At 32.7% G+C, this 13041-nt stretch overlaps 2 long non-coding RNA genes across 3 annotated transcripts; both read left to right on the forward strand.

Annotated features, from left to right (window-relative positions):
- Window positions 1-2409: 2409 nt before the first annotated feature.
- Window positions 2410-4287, forward strand: LOC146915023 (uncharacterized). Its single transcript, XR_015014464.1, has 3 exons — window positions 2410-2753; window positions 2895-3025; window positions 4001-4287. It is a non-coding gene; the product is annotated as an uncharacterized LOC146915023 (long non-coding RNA).
- Window positions 4288-5181: 894 nt separating this feature from the next.
- On the forward strand, window positions 5182-8479 carry LOC146915024 (uncharacterized). 2 transcript variants are annotated; one of them, XR_015014466.1, is made up of 5 exons: window positions 5184-5410; window positions 6381-6438; window positions 7241-7338; window positions 7455-7764; window positions 7851-8479. It is a non-coding gene; the product is annotated as an uncharacterized LOC146915024 (long non-coding RNA). The 2 variants fall into 2 exon arrangements; XR_015014465.1 differs by having other exon boundaries at window positions 5182-5410; window positions 7241-7764.
- Window positions 8480-13041: the final 4562 nt, after the last annotated feature.

Consider the following 13041-nt stretch of genomic DNA (forward strand, 5'->3'; position numbering starts at 1 on the left):
GAGTCCTCTGATACATTTAACAGATAAAGTTCCTTAAGCTGATGAGCGGGATGTTACAATACCAGAATGCCAAAACCATTTAGCTGTGGAAATGGTTTCTGTGAGTTGTACTCAAAAACCAGCAAAATCAAACCAAAATCAAACAACACAACACCATAGTCCTCCAGAATCACTGAAATTCAAAATCCACCAACACACATCACAGATTCGGATTCTAAACCACAACACCACTGAAACCGAATTAGTTCAAGCTACAAACCACAGCCACGAGTGTGAATCTGTCACCACTACCCAAACTATACAAGCAACTGGCTAGATCCGTAGAAGAACATATCGGAATGAAGCAAGCTCAGAGCAAAACTGTGAAAAAGGACCGCAAAGAGAACTGTACATAAACCTCAAGGTTTCTTTTTCGTCTCTGTTTTTTAGATCTAGAACTTGTGAAGCTTTGTTCTGAAAAACTAAGGCCGGATCTGTAATCTACATGAAAAAGGATATCTAAATATGAAAAAAAAATGGATTCGGAGTTGTTTTGAAACTCCGGCACGGTGGTGCACCACCGGCCACCGTGCCGGAATCGTTTTGCTCGCCGGAGAAGAAGGAGTGGCCGGCCTATGTTTTGGTGAGAGAAACAAATGAAGTTTAATTGTGGGGTATGAGCTGAGAAGGCTAGGATTATTACAAGTGTCCAATAAATCTAATGGTTGTGAAGTCCTTATGCATGGTGCATAAGCAAATGGCTTATGTACCATAACTTATGCCGTGGGAAAAAGAGGATAAGACTAGAGGTAGATATTTTCCTTAAAGCTAAACTTCCTTAATTTTATTAGTTACAATTGGTTCTTATAAGAGAAAATTTTCGATGGGAAAAATATTTTTATTGCATAAATCAATCATAAATAATTTTATGAGCCTATACAAAAAATTTCGTACAAAACGGAGTTTGTTTTAAAAATTAAGCGCGGTACATTTTCCGTTTGTGGAAAAGACTGAAAATTAAATTCTCGAGAAATTTTCTGAAAAATTTATCATGAGTCGCTATCGCGACAACAACTACAAAATATTCGAGTAGCGATAAAAATTCATCGTCGAAGGTATTTATTTATTTTTATTTGATCATAAACTAAAATAGACAAAGTGACGTAATATTATATTATTAATATTTATTTATTCTTAAAATTACGGGTCTTACACCCTTGGAGGTCACTCTTCCCATATATAAACACTTACTAGTTGGGGTGGCTCACCAATGTGGATCATTTTTAAGTCACACCCACACACTAGTTCTTACATTTTGTTTTTTCTATCCAAATTTCTCACTAGCTATAACTAGTGTTCTAACAAAGCCTAAAGGAGAGAGAGTTGGTGCCGAAAGGAATAAATATACCATCCTCTAGTAGTTAATCTATGTCTCGTCCTATTTGAAGTCTAGTTAGCATTTGCACTAGCAAAAACATTCAAATGGCTAGATGTACGTAGTCCAATAGATCAATTCTTTCTCTCTTCAAGCAATCTCAAACCCTTGCCTGCATCATATTTTTTCTTCTTATTTATCTAATGGGGTGATTTAAGATCAATTTTAATCGAAATTACCTCTCTTTGAGTTGTTTTTCCTTCTTTTTTAAGTTAAATAACTCATTTCCACATATTTTCAGTCTTGTTTCGTTTCTCTTTGTGATTTCGCTATCTTTGCACAACTCTGTTTGTTTTGTTTTCCTTTCTTTGTGCGGCTTGTCTTTGATTTTTTGCCTTAGTCTTGTGTTTATTTGATTTAGGTTGAAAGATTAGTTTTGAGTAAGTGCAAATTTAATCAATAATTTTGACTTCGTCGACGTTGCAGATCCATGAGTTTTGCGATGACTTTAATATAATCATGTTAGTAGGCATAAGTACTCTGATGTTTTATGCTATTAATATGGATGTTGGAAGTTTGTTTGCAGATTCATCTTTTTTGTTTTAAGCGACTTTTAATTTGTATTGTATGGATGTACTCTATCAATTTAAATTAAGAGAAATGATATTTGTACAACCATTTTATAACAACCTTTGTAACAACTTTCTCTGTCATGCTCACATTATATTTTTAGTTTCTGTCACTATTATTTTGGTTTTCGTGTGAATACATACATTTTCTTTTGTAAAAATGTGGTTGTCACATTAATAGATGTTCAAATAACACAACTCTTAAATTAATGAATATCATGTTCTTAAAAAAAATTAAAATAAAAAATAATAGTTTAAAGAGAATCTAAACATGAACGTTGTTGGGTTCCTTAATATTTTATTTTTTTTCATGCATGTGATAAACATGAATGGTTTCTTAGAACAAGTCTATAAATAAAGGTTTCAATGATACAATAATTGCACCACAAATTTTGTATGCAAATTTTACTTTTTAGATTCATCATACTTACTATAAAAGCTTATTAGGTCAAGCTTTTGCTAAACCCTAATAGCTTTTGGCTTTTCCCTCCTAAGCAATCCTTAAAAGTGTGTTATGCAAGCTAAAGACACATCATTTAATGCTTCAAATTAAAATTTCTCTCCCAAATGTAAATGTCCTTTCATAAGCCTTAATTTAGTTGCCAACTACCTCCCTTAATGTCTTATAGTGTGTTTGCTTTAGCGTTCAATTTCCCAAAACCACGTTCCAAAGCAGCGTTGCAGCAGAAGCTTAGTATTGTAGCTTTTAAAAATAGTGGTGACTACCACTCCCTGACGTGCTTTTCTCAATCCTACCGGGCAACCAAACAGTAAGCAATCCTTAAAAGTGTGTTATGCAAGCTAAGGACACATCATTTAATGCTTTTTTCATATTCAAAACCAATATCATAATTGTTTCAAATAACCATTAATTAGTGCTTTTTATTCATTGTTTTTATTGTGATTTGCAGAAACAAAGTTTGTAAAAAAGAGTCGTGAAACAATTTTGCAGGCAAACAAAAGATTAACAGTGCCGAGGCTGCTCTAACCACACTTTCTTCATGCAATATACTATGATGCAAAGATGTGAGCAAAGGTTAAGGTTGTGTATCATTTCTCTGTGCAATTCTCTAAGCACACTTTTTATTTTAAGGGTAATGTTAACCAGTGCCCCTGGGACACTGGTTAAGAGGACACCGGTTAGCATAACCCTTATTTTAATAGTCCTTTTGCAGCAATGTAATCAAATCTGGAGGCTATGTGAAATAAGTAATTGGGAAACAAAACGTGATGAAATTGCTTGGTTAACAAATAATTAGATAGAAAAGAAAAAAAAAATCTACAAAACCAGCCCCATTTGGCAGTGGCAGGAGTTCATTTCAAGTTGCACAAGTTTTTACGAACTATTTTTATAGTTGTTGGGTGTTACTTTATCTTAAAAACGTTCGTTGTTGGGTAATGGAGATTAGCTACTTTGTTGTCACATGTTTGATTATAGCATTGTGTCATATTGACAATCATTTGCTCGATTTTCTATTTTTCTTACCTGATGCTTATTATGGAAATATGTAGGCTATCCAATTTGAACAATAATTATTCCTTTTTTTATTCATACTCGTACTCATATTCTACAACTTAAGCTTAGAATAATAATGAAGATAAACAGTTAATGGTGCAATGACAATAGTTCACACCTTCTCTATTTTCTAATATAATTGGAAGGTTTCTTAACATTTTGATGTTTTTTTTTTTTATATGATAATTGACTTCATAAAAGATACATGTGCGAGGTTAAAAAAAAAATTAAAATTGTGTGCAAATTAACATTAGAAGATTCAAAAGATTTTTTTTAACCTCCGGTATTTATACAAAACGAAGATAGAAGACTATGACTCCAATTTTGATGATCTGTTTTGCTCTCTATTTTTTTTACGTGATTTAGGTGACTTTTGCTTTTGATTGTTTTTTCTTTAGATGACATTTTATTCTTCTTTTAACTTTTATTTGTCTAGACATAATATTATTTCTTAGTTTGTTTCGATGAAAGACTGAATAAGTTTGTTGCTCAAATTTTCAGGGAAGCCTAATGAAAAGTTTGGGTAGAGCACGGGTCTATGTACCCTTTACTTTTTAAGGTAATGTTGTAATTGTTGTTAAGACAATATATTGCTTAATACATAAATTTTGCAAGATATCGTGTGCGACCGAATTGTTGCACTGAAGTATGAACGGTATTTAACAATTTAAAATTTCGTATTTTAATATTAATACAATTGTATTATACTTTTTATTTAACATCAACTTTTTTTATGATATACTTTATTCATATATATTAAAGTTAATATGACCCGTGCGACGCACGGGTCAATGGTCTAGTTTGTTTATAAAAAAGAAATGGAGGGAGTAGGTTAGGTCGATTGCATTTTGCATTATTAAAAGCTAGATTCAACTTTGAAAAGTAAACCAATAAAAAACTCCTTCCGTCCTTTAATGTAGGCATCCATTGTCTTTTTCACATTTTTTAAGAAAAGTTGTCAGTGTAATTAATGTGTCTGTTTTGTGTGTTAATATTACCAACTTGTCCTTTGTTTGTATGTGTATAAAATTTGATTTTTCATATTTTAAGATAAGTTAGTAGTATTAATTAGGGATATGTTTAAGAAAATAAAAATAAATGCATTTCTTAATTTAAAAAATGATTACATTTAATGACAAAAATAAAGTCAAATGAATGTTTAGCTATAGAGACCAAGGGAGTATCACTATCAAAAGTTGTGTCACCATGCCCTGAAATAGACTTGGGGAACATAATTACATGTTGAAAATCTAAAGTTGCCAAATTTTGAGATTTTTGTTGGCAGTCTGTGTTTTAGGGTCGCACACGTGTAGGGCAAGCAAATTTTTTTTTTTTTTTTAGCAAAGGGCAAGCAAATTACAAGTCCCTCAATTGACAATTTGACATGAGCGGTTCTTATAAATTACACTCTCCGGTCACTATTATAAGCAAAATTTTACTTTTTAAGTTCATTCAATAAATGATGTATGTGGTCTATTTAATGGACCACATACATCATTTATTGAATGAACCAACAAAGTTGATTTTTGCTTATAATAGTGACCGGAGGGTGTATAGAGTAGTATAGAGTAGATTTAATTTGTGGACCTAAAGGTCCTTTGGTCTTGATAATTTATTTTTTCCGGGAGCATTTACTGTGTTTGTCCGTTTTTAAAAGTGTGTTATGCAAGCTAAGGACACATCATTTAATGCTTTTTTCATATTCAAAACCAATATCATAATTGTTTCAAATAACCATTAATTAGTGCTTTTTATTCATTGTTTTTATTGTGATTTGCAGAAACAAAGTTTGTAAAAAAGAGTCGTGAAACAATTTTGCAGGCAAACAAAAGATTAACAGTGTCGAGGCTGCTCTAACCACACTTTCTTCATGCAATATACTATGATGCAAAGATGTGAGCAAAGGTTAAGGTTGTGTATCATTTCTCTGTGCAATTCTCTAAGCACACTTTTTATTTTAAGGGTAATGTTAACCAGTGCCCCTGGGACACTGGTTAAGAGGACACCGGTTAGCATAACCCTTATTTTAATAGTCCTTTTGCAGCAATGTAATCAAATCTGGAGGCTATGTGAAATAAGTAATTGGGAAACAAAACGTGATGAAATTGCTTGGTTAACAAATAACTAGATAGAAAAGAAAAAAAAATCTACAAAACCAGCCCCATTTGGCAGTGGCAGGAGTTCATTTCAAGTTGCACAAGTTTTTACTAACTATTTTTATAGTTGTTGGGTGTTACTTTATCTTAAAAACGTTCGTTGTTGGGTAATGGAGATTAGCTACTTTGTTGTCACATGTTTGATTATAGCATTGTGTCATATTGACAATTATTTGCTCGATTTTCTATTTTTCTTACCTGATGCTTATTATGGAAATATGTAGGCTATCCAATTTGAACAATAATTATTCCTTTTTTTATTCATACTCATACTCATATTCTACAACTTAAGCTTAGAATAATAATGAAGATAAACAGTTATTGGTGCAATGACAATAGTTCACACCTTCTCTATTTTCTAATATAATTGGAAGGTTTCTTAACATTTTGATGTTTTTTTTTATATGATAATTGACTTCATAAAAGGTACATGTGCGAGGTTAAAAAAAAATTAAAATTGTGTGCAAATTAACATTAGAAGATTCAAAAGATTTTTTTTAACCTCCGGTATTTATACAAAACGAAGATAGAAGACTATGACTCCAATTTTGATGATCTGTTTTGCTCTCTATTTTTTTTACGTGATTTAGGTGACTTTTGCTTTTGATTGTTTTTTCTTTAGATGACATTTTATTCTTCTTTTAACTTTTATTTTTCTAGACATAATATTATTTCTTAGTTTGTTTCGATGAAAGACTGAATAAGTTTGTTGCTCAAATTTTCAGGGAAGCCTAATGAAAAGTTTGGGTAGAGCACGGGTCTATGTACCCTTTACTTTTTAAGGTAATGTTGTAATCGTTGTTAAGACAATATATTGCTTAATACATAAATTTTGCAAGATATTGTGTGCGACCGAATTGTTGCACTGAAGTATGAACGGTATTTAACAATTTAAAATTTCGTATTTTAATATTAATACAATTGTATTATACTTTTTATTTAACATCAACTTTTTTTATGATATACTTTATTCATATATATCTTCTTATATATAAAAGTTAACCTGGGTGATTATTTTAGCCCTAATTTTAACCTAAACCCTAATGCTTGGATTTACTGTTTTAACCCTAATGCTTATTTTCAAATATAACCTTATCTGCTTCTTACTCTTTCTCCTTGATCTTAAACAACTTCTTCCTACTCTTTCTCCTTGATCTTAAACAACTTCTTTCTACTCTTTCTCTTAATCCTACTCACCAACACTCTATAATTGCTTGATGAATGTTTAGCAGTCCTATTAGTATTAACCGATACTGGTTTCTATTTTTAATTTCTATTTTTAATTTCCATTACAAACATTACAAGCAGATTATAAGACAAGGGTTTCACACATATATGCTAAAATGTCACTACAATTTGTTTAATTCTTTTATTTCCAATACTGTCAACAATAGTAATTTGTTTTCTACGGTATGTATATATGTTAATTCCCTTTCTTTCTTTTTTTTTATTTTAAACAAACTACTAACGTAACCAAACATGAGACTCCTTCACATTAGAATTACTTCCTCTCCTCTTACTTGCACTTATTCTTCAATGGTTTAAAGTATAAATCATTCTTTCAATCCCTTTCAATATTTTGTAGGTCCTTTGGTGAAAAACCCTGTTTCTGATCTTGACAAAGCAATCAACAAGTTGAGACTCAAATACAGATCATATATCGTTGAATATGACATTGATGTTGTATGTGTTTGCTGCGAAATATACCTATTCTTAATTATTTGCATTCTATTTTATCAATGTTTGTATTGTTTCAATTTTATCAACGTCTGTGATGTTTTTGTTTGTTATTTATCAAGTTTGAAGTATTGGTCGACAGAGTAAATGAAGCATTTTTCCTCACAAAGGGATGGAAAGAAATTCATGACTTTTACAGAATCAGTCTTGGTGCCTGGATTACCTTGGTTTTTGTGGGTGACGGACAATTTGATATACGATTGACTGATAGGTTTCGCAAGAGTATCCCCTACTCCGTTTTTGATCCCCCTATGCATTTCCTTCTTCACAAGATGAATCTGCAAGCAACTTTCGATGACTATCTCCCCCCAATAACATCTCTTCTCGCTTAGTGTGGATGGTGCTGCGCCAGACAATTCAAATGTTCAGATGGTAACTATTACATTAATCTTTCGTGAGTCCGTAAAGGTTTAATCCGTAACACATTTGATGAAATTGTTTGTCGCAAATGTCTGCAGGATGTACCAGAGGTTGAGGACTCATGCAGCAATACATGTGTGGTTGACACACTAACCACCAAAGCAGGTGCTAAGAGGTCCTATAATAGCATTGACTCTGTGGCTGTTGATGATGGTGAAGCTGGCCAGGCTTCGGCCACAAAACCTACCAGATTTGTTCGTGTCAAAATTGAGCCTAAGGACGACAAAGATGTTTAGCTTGCTCGAATGCTGTAGTTGTTTGCTTTGTTATCGAATTCCTTCAATCTGCATAAATCAGACATTTAATAATCCATGTTTGGTTCAGTCTTTGAAAAATGTTGGTGTCTACCTACTGTCTACTGTTTTTTCACATGGACAATTGTATGTCGCAATATCGAGGGTTACTTCAAGGGATGATTTAAAGATGTTGATCAATGATGAGGACGGCCAAGATACTGATGTGACATCAAATGTGGTCTACATAGAAGTTTTCTGTAATGTGTAGCACTTTGTTTTGTAGTATTGTTGTTATTGCATATTGGTACTATTTTTATGTTGACAGACATTGGATTTTCTTTTCTTCAATAAACTATGTCATTAAATTTATATGTTATGTTACCGTAACAGGGTCGATGTCGTGGAAATTGTTTAATATGGTACATTACAAAGGTTTCTGGCAATTTATTTTATGAATTGAATTATACTATTTTTTCGATTCAAGTAAAATGTTTACTTTCATATTTGCGTAATATTTGTTCTTTCGTATGACCCGTGCGTTAGCACGGGTCGATGGTCTAGTTAAAGTTAATATGACCCGTGCGACGCACGGGTCAATGGTCTAGTTTGTTTATAAAAAGAAATGGAGGGAGTAGGTTAGGTCGATTGCATTTTGCATTATTAAAAGCTAGATTCAACTTTGAAAAGTAAACCAATAAAAAAACTCCCTCTGTCCTTTAGGGTGTGTTTGGATCACCAAAGAAAGTAAGAGGAAAGATTGTAAGAGGAAAGATTGTTAAAGGAAAGAAAGTATGAGGAAAGTGAATGGAAAGTGAGATGATTTGTTAGGTTGTTTGGTATGAATGAAAGTGATAAGAAAGTGAGAGGAAAGATAGTTATATGGTTAGTAAATTGACATATATATCCCTACATAATAGATATAATATTTGAATTATTTATTATATAAATAAGTAACGTGATTAAAAACAAGCAATATTTTTTTTGAGGGATCCAACAAGCAATAATTTAAAAGTATATTATATTATAAATTGGAATGAAAAATGGGAGAACAAAGTGACAGTCGTGAGGGAAGCATATTAATTAATGCAAAAAAAATAGCATTGGTAATAAGCTTCAAAGCAATGGTCATTTTTGTAATTTTATCATAGTGCCATGCATTCACCAGGTTTCCGTCCAAAACTGAGGGGAAACATTTTGCATGTGGGACCCACAGAAAAGTTTCTTTCCTTGCTGAAATTTGACCAAACCAAACTGTGGAAGCACACAAATCTATAATCTTTCCTTGCTGAAAGCTTTCCATCCTTAAACAATCAGCAGTTCCAAACACACCCTTAATGTAGGCATCCATTGTCTTTTTCATATTTTTTAAGAAAAGTTGTCAGTGTAATTAATGTGTCTGTTTTGTGTGTTAATATTACCAACTTGTCCTTTGTTTGTATGTGTATAAAATTTGATTTTTCATATTTTAAGATAAGTTAGTAGTATTAATTAGGGATATGTTTAAGAAAATAATAATAAATGCATTTCTTAATTTAAAAAAGGATTACATTTAATGACAAAAATAAAGTCAAATGAATGTTTAGATATAGAGACCAACGGAGTATCACTATCAAAAGTTGTGTCACCATGCCCTGAAATAGACTTGGGGAACATAATTACATGTTGAAAATCTAAAGTTGCCAAATTTTGAGATTTGTGTTGGCAGTCTGTGTTTTAGGGTCGCACACGTGTAGGGCAAGCAATTTTTTTTTTTTTTTGAGCAAAGGGCAAGCAAATTACAAGTCCCTCAATTGACAATTTGACATGAACGGTTCTTATAAATTATAGAGTAGTCCCTCAAAAAAGACATGAACGGTTCATATAAAGTATAGAGTAGTATAGAGTAGATTTAATTTGTGGACCTAAAGGTCCTTTGGTCTTGATAATTTATTTTTTCCGGGAGCATTTACTGTGTTTGTCCGTTTATAAAGTTTGTTTTTTTTTACTAGAGGGCGGATTGAAAGAAAAAAAAGTAACAGAACTAGATAATCAAAAGAGTGAATTCATGTTACAGGTTTAATTTTCTGGTTTTTTTTTTTGTTTAAATCATGTGTTGATGGTATACCACAATAACATAGAGACCAAGTAAATTTAACCATTAAAATCATGAAATAAATTTTCCTTCTACTTACGGTACTGTAGACTGCTTACAGTGTAACATTATGTAGGTAATCTGACGTGTCATCATTTGAAATCTGATTAGTCCATTCAAATGACTGCACCAAAAAAATCAATTGCGGACTTCTTCATAGAAGCACCCATAAATAAATTCACGAGCTTAATAAACATTTCGTTTTTAAAAAGGACACATTAATTAACTTTTAAATTCAAACACTTAATAAAAATAAATTCACGAGCTTCTCGTGGCCTATAAAATATTCATTCATCCTTATAACAAAAGATGATTTAGCTCCTCGTATATGGATAACCTTAATTTTGTGCGTATGCGGCTTCGAGTAGAGTAACCTTGATTTTTTATACAGCTATTGGAACGTGTATTATCCGGTTAAAAAATAATACAACATGCATGAAAACAATATTTCTTAAAAAAAAAAAATGCATGAAAACAATATTGAAATGTTCACTGTGAATCCAACGACAAAATTATGGGGGGTAAAAAACACAATATCGGAGTTTAATTAATAATTAACTGTAAATACAAATAAACACTTATAAAAACAAATAATAGATCACATGCATGGAAAAAATATATATGTTAAGGAACCAAGGTATGTTTTTTTTTTTTGAAAAAATCAAAATGAGATATATTAACAATGGCGGTGAAACACTCCTAGTACAAGATGTACTCAAGGAGCCACCCCGGAAAACAACATTTCAAACAAGTGATATACAAGCAAGTGGATCAGTCGATCCCCAAACAAAATAAAGGATCCAACCACCACATTTGAGTACCGTGAACAAATACAGTATTATGAGCTTTTAGCCACCATAAAGAGTGGTATTTTGCTTTTTCTAACAGCTGATCTATAGATGTAGGAACCAAGGTATGTTCTTTGGGGTGGATTGAAATATTACTTTATCATCATTACTTGGTAATTAGTACTATATAAATTCATTTTCTTAACTGACTTGGATAAATTTATTAAAAATATATTATTAGATATCCTTGATTATGAATGAATCTTTGGCAATAAAAAATAAAAAAAATTAAATAATAAAAGATACATAACTTTATTGAGCGATACCAACGTTTGTATGGTAAAACATGATGGCGGACCAGCCACAAGTTTTCCTTAAACTATTATCGTTTTGCTTTTTAGATTTTGCTTTTTTTTTTTAACAATAAAAATTGGAATATATGACGACCAAAAGAGTCTCCTTAGAAGTACAAGGTGTGCCAATAAAAGCTTCAAAAATTTACAAGTTTACGACTAAACATGCATCTACAAAGCAACATCAAAGAAAATTAGTCGATTCCCAAACAAACAATATGACTCGACCACCACAAATGACAATCTAAACAAACATTAATATTAGTTGTCTTCATCCAATACAAGGAGTGTAACTTAACTTTATCTAACAATTGGTAAATGGTGCTTTCCGTATTCTTGAAAATTTTATTATTTCTTTCATTCCACAAAACTCATATGCAACATAACCAAACATGTTACATAAAGGAACGCCGAACTCGTGACCCTCCTGAAGAATAAACAAACTGAATAACATGATCCTGTAAACGATACGTATCAGTCGATGAAAAGCCAAGCCATGCCCGCTCAAGACCCCATAGAGAATCGAAATAGGGACAAGAGAGAAATAAATGATGAGTAGTCTCCATATGCCCACACCCAGTCATGCTAACTGATTTTCATGAGAAATAATGCCATGCGCCACAAAACTATCCTTTGTCGCCAACCGATTTCGAAGAATACGCCAAGCCAAAATAGAAACTTTCAAGGGAACTTGTTTATGCCAAATGAGTTCTGAAGTAGCATCAAGGCTAAGGACCTCCTTAGTAGTAAGCTTCTGATACACATTCCGAATTGAGTACTGCCACGAGGAGCAAGCTTCCACTGCCAATAATCTGAAGAGTTATTCTACAAAGAAATGTCATCAAGCAAAATCCTACACTTCTCTAACAACTCCTCCTCCCACGTCCACAATCGACGGCACTGCCATTCCTCCCCTCCCTCCTCCACCCCTAAACCATGCATATCAACCACCGATATTGACTTGTTTCCAGACGAATCGAAAAGACGCTTAAACCACACACACAAGGGGGACCCTCCTAATCACAGGTCAGTTCAAAAAAAACTTATTTGTCCCACCGCCAACCATTCTTAAACCACCGACCTCCCTACACACCTTTGCCATCATGAATTTTCTCTATCTCGCTCCACCAAAAAGAATTACTTCGGCCCCCAACCTCCAACCCCCCATTCACCTCATGATACCGCGGTACCAACAACTTAAGATTGTTTTGAAGTTTTATCCTTTGAATTGATCATCACTGAGATTTCAAATTGTCTCTTGTAGTGTAAATCAAATCTCTCTTATCATGTGAAAGATAATTTCTCCCTCCATTCTTCTCTTGTCTGATTTCAATCATTCAAACTCCATACAAATTGTAATCAAAATCTCATTTAGCTTTAGGGGTACTAAAGTGTTAGTTTGAGCAAAGTTCGTAAAGGTCTAAGTGGGTAACTTAGCAAGAAGGTGTAAGCCTGCTGAGGGTTAGAGAATACAAATGTTGTAATTGTTCAGGTGAACAAAGATTGTAAGGTGCAGGATTTGAGAGGTTATCTCAAGCATCATAGTGGAAACTCTCACAAGATTGTGAGGAGTGGACTAGCCAACATTGGGTGAACCACTAAAATCTTTGTGTGTTCCTTCTCTCTTCCTTATACTCTTTTATTTCAGTATACACCACACACACAAAGACATTTAATTTATTAAGCAGTTTCTGCTTAAGAACTTCAGAACGTTCTGAAGT

This window comes from Medicago sativa, chromosome 6 (assembly GCF_051527215.1).
Source record: "Medicago sativa cultivar Bolivia chromosome 6, Bolivia_mono, whole genome shotgun sequence".
In the NCBI taxonomy this organism is placed as follows: domain Eukaryota; kingdom Viridiplantae; phylum Streptophyta; class Magnoliopsida; order Fabales; family Fabaceae; genus Medicago; species Medicago sativa.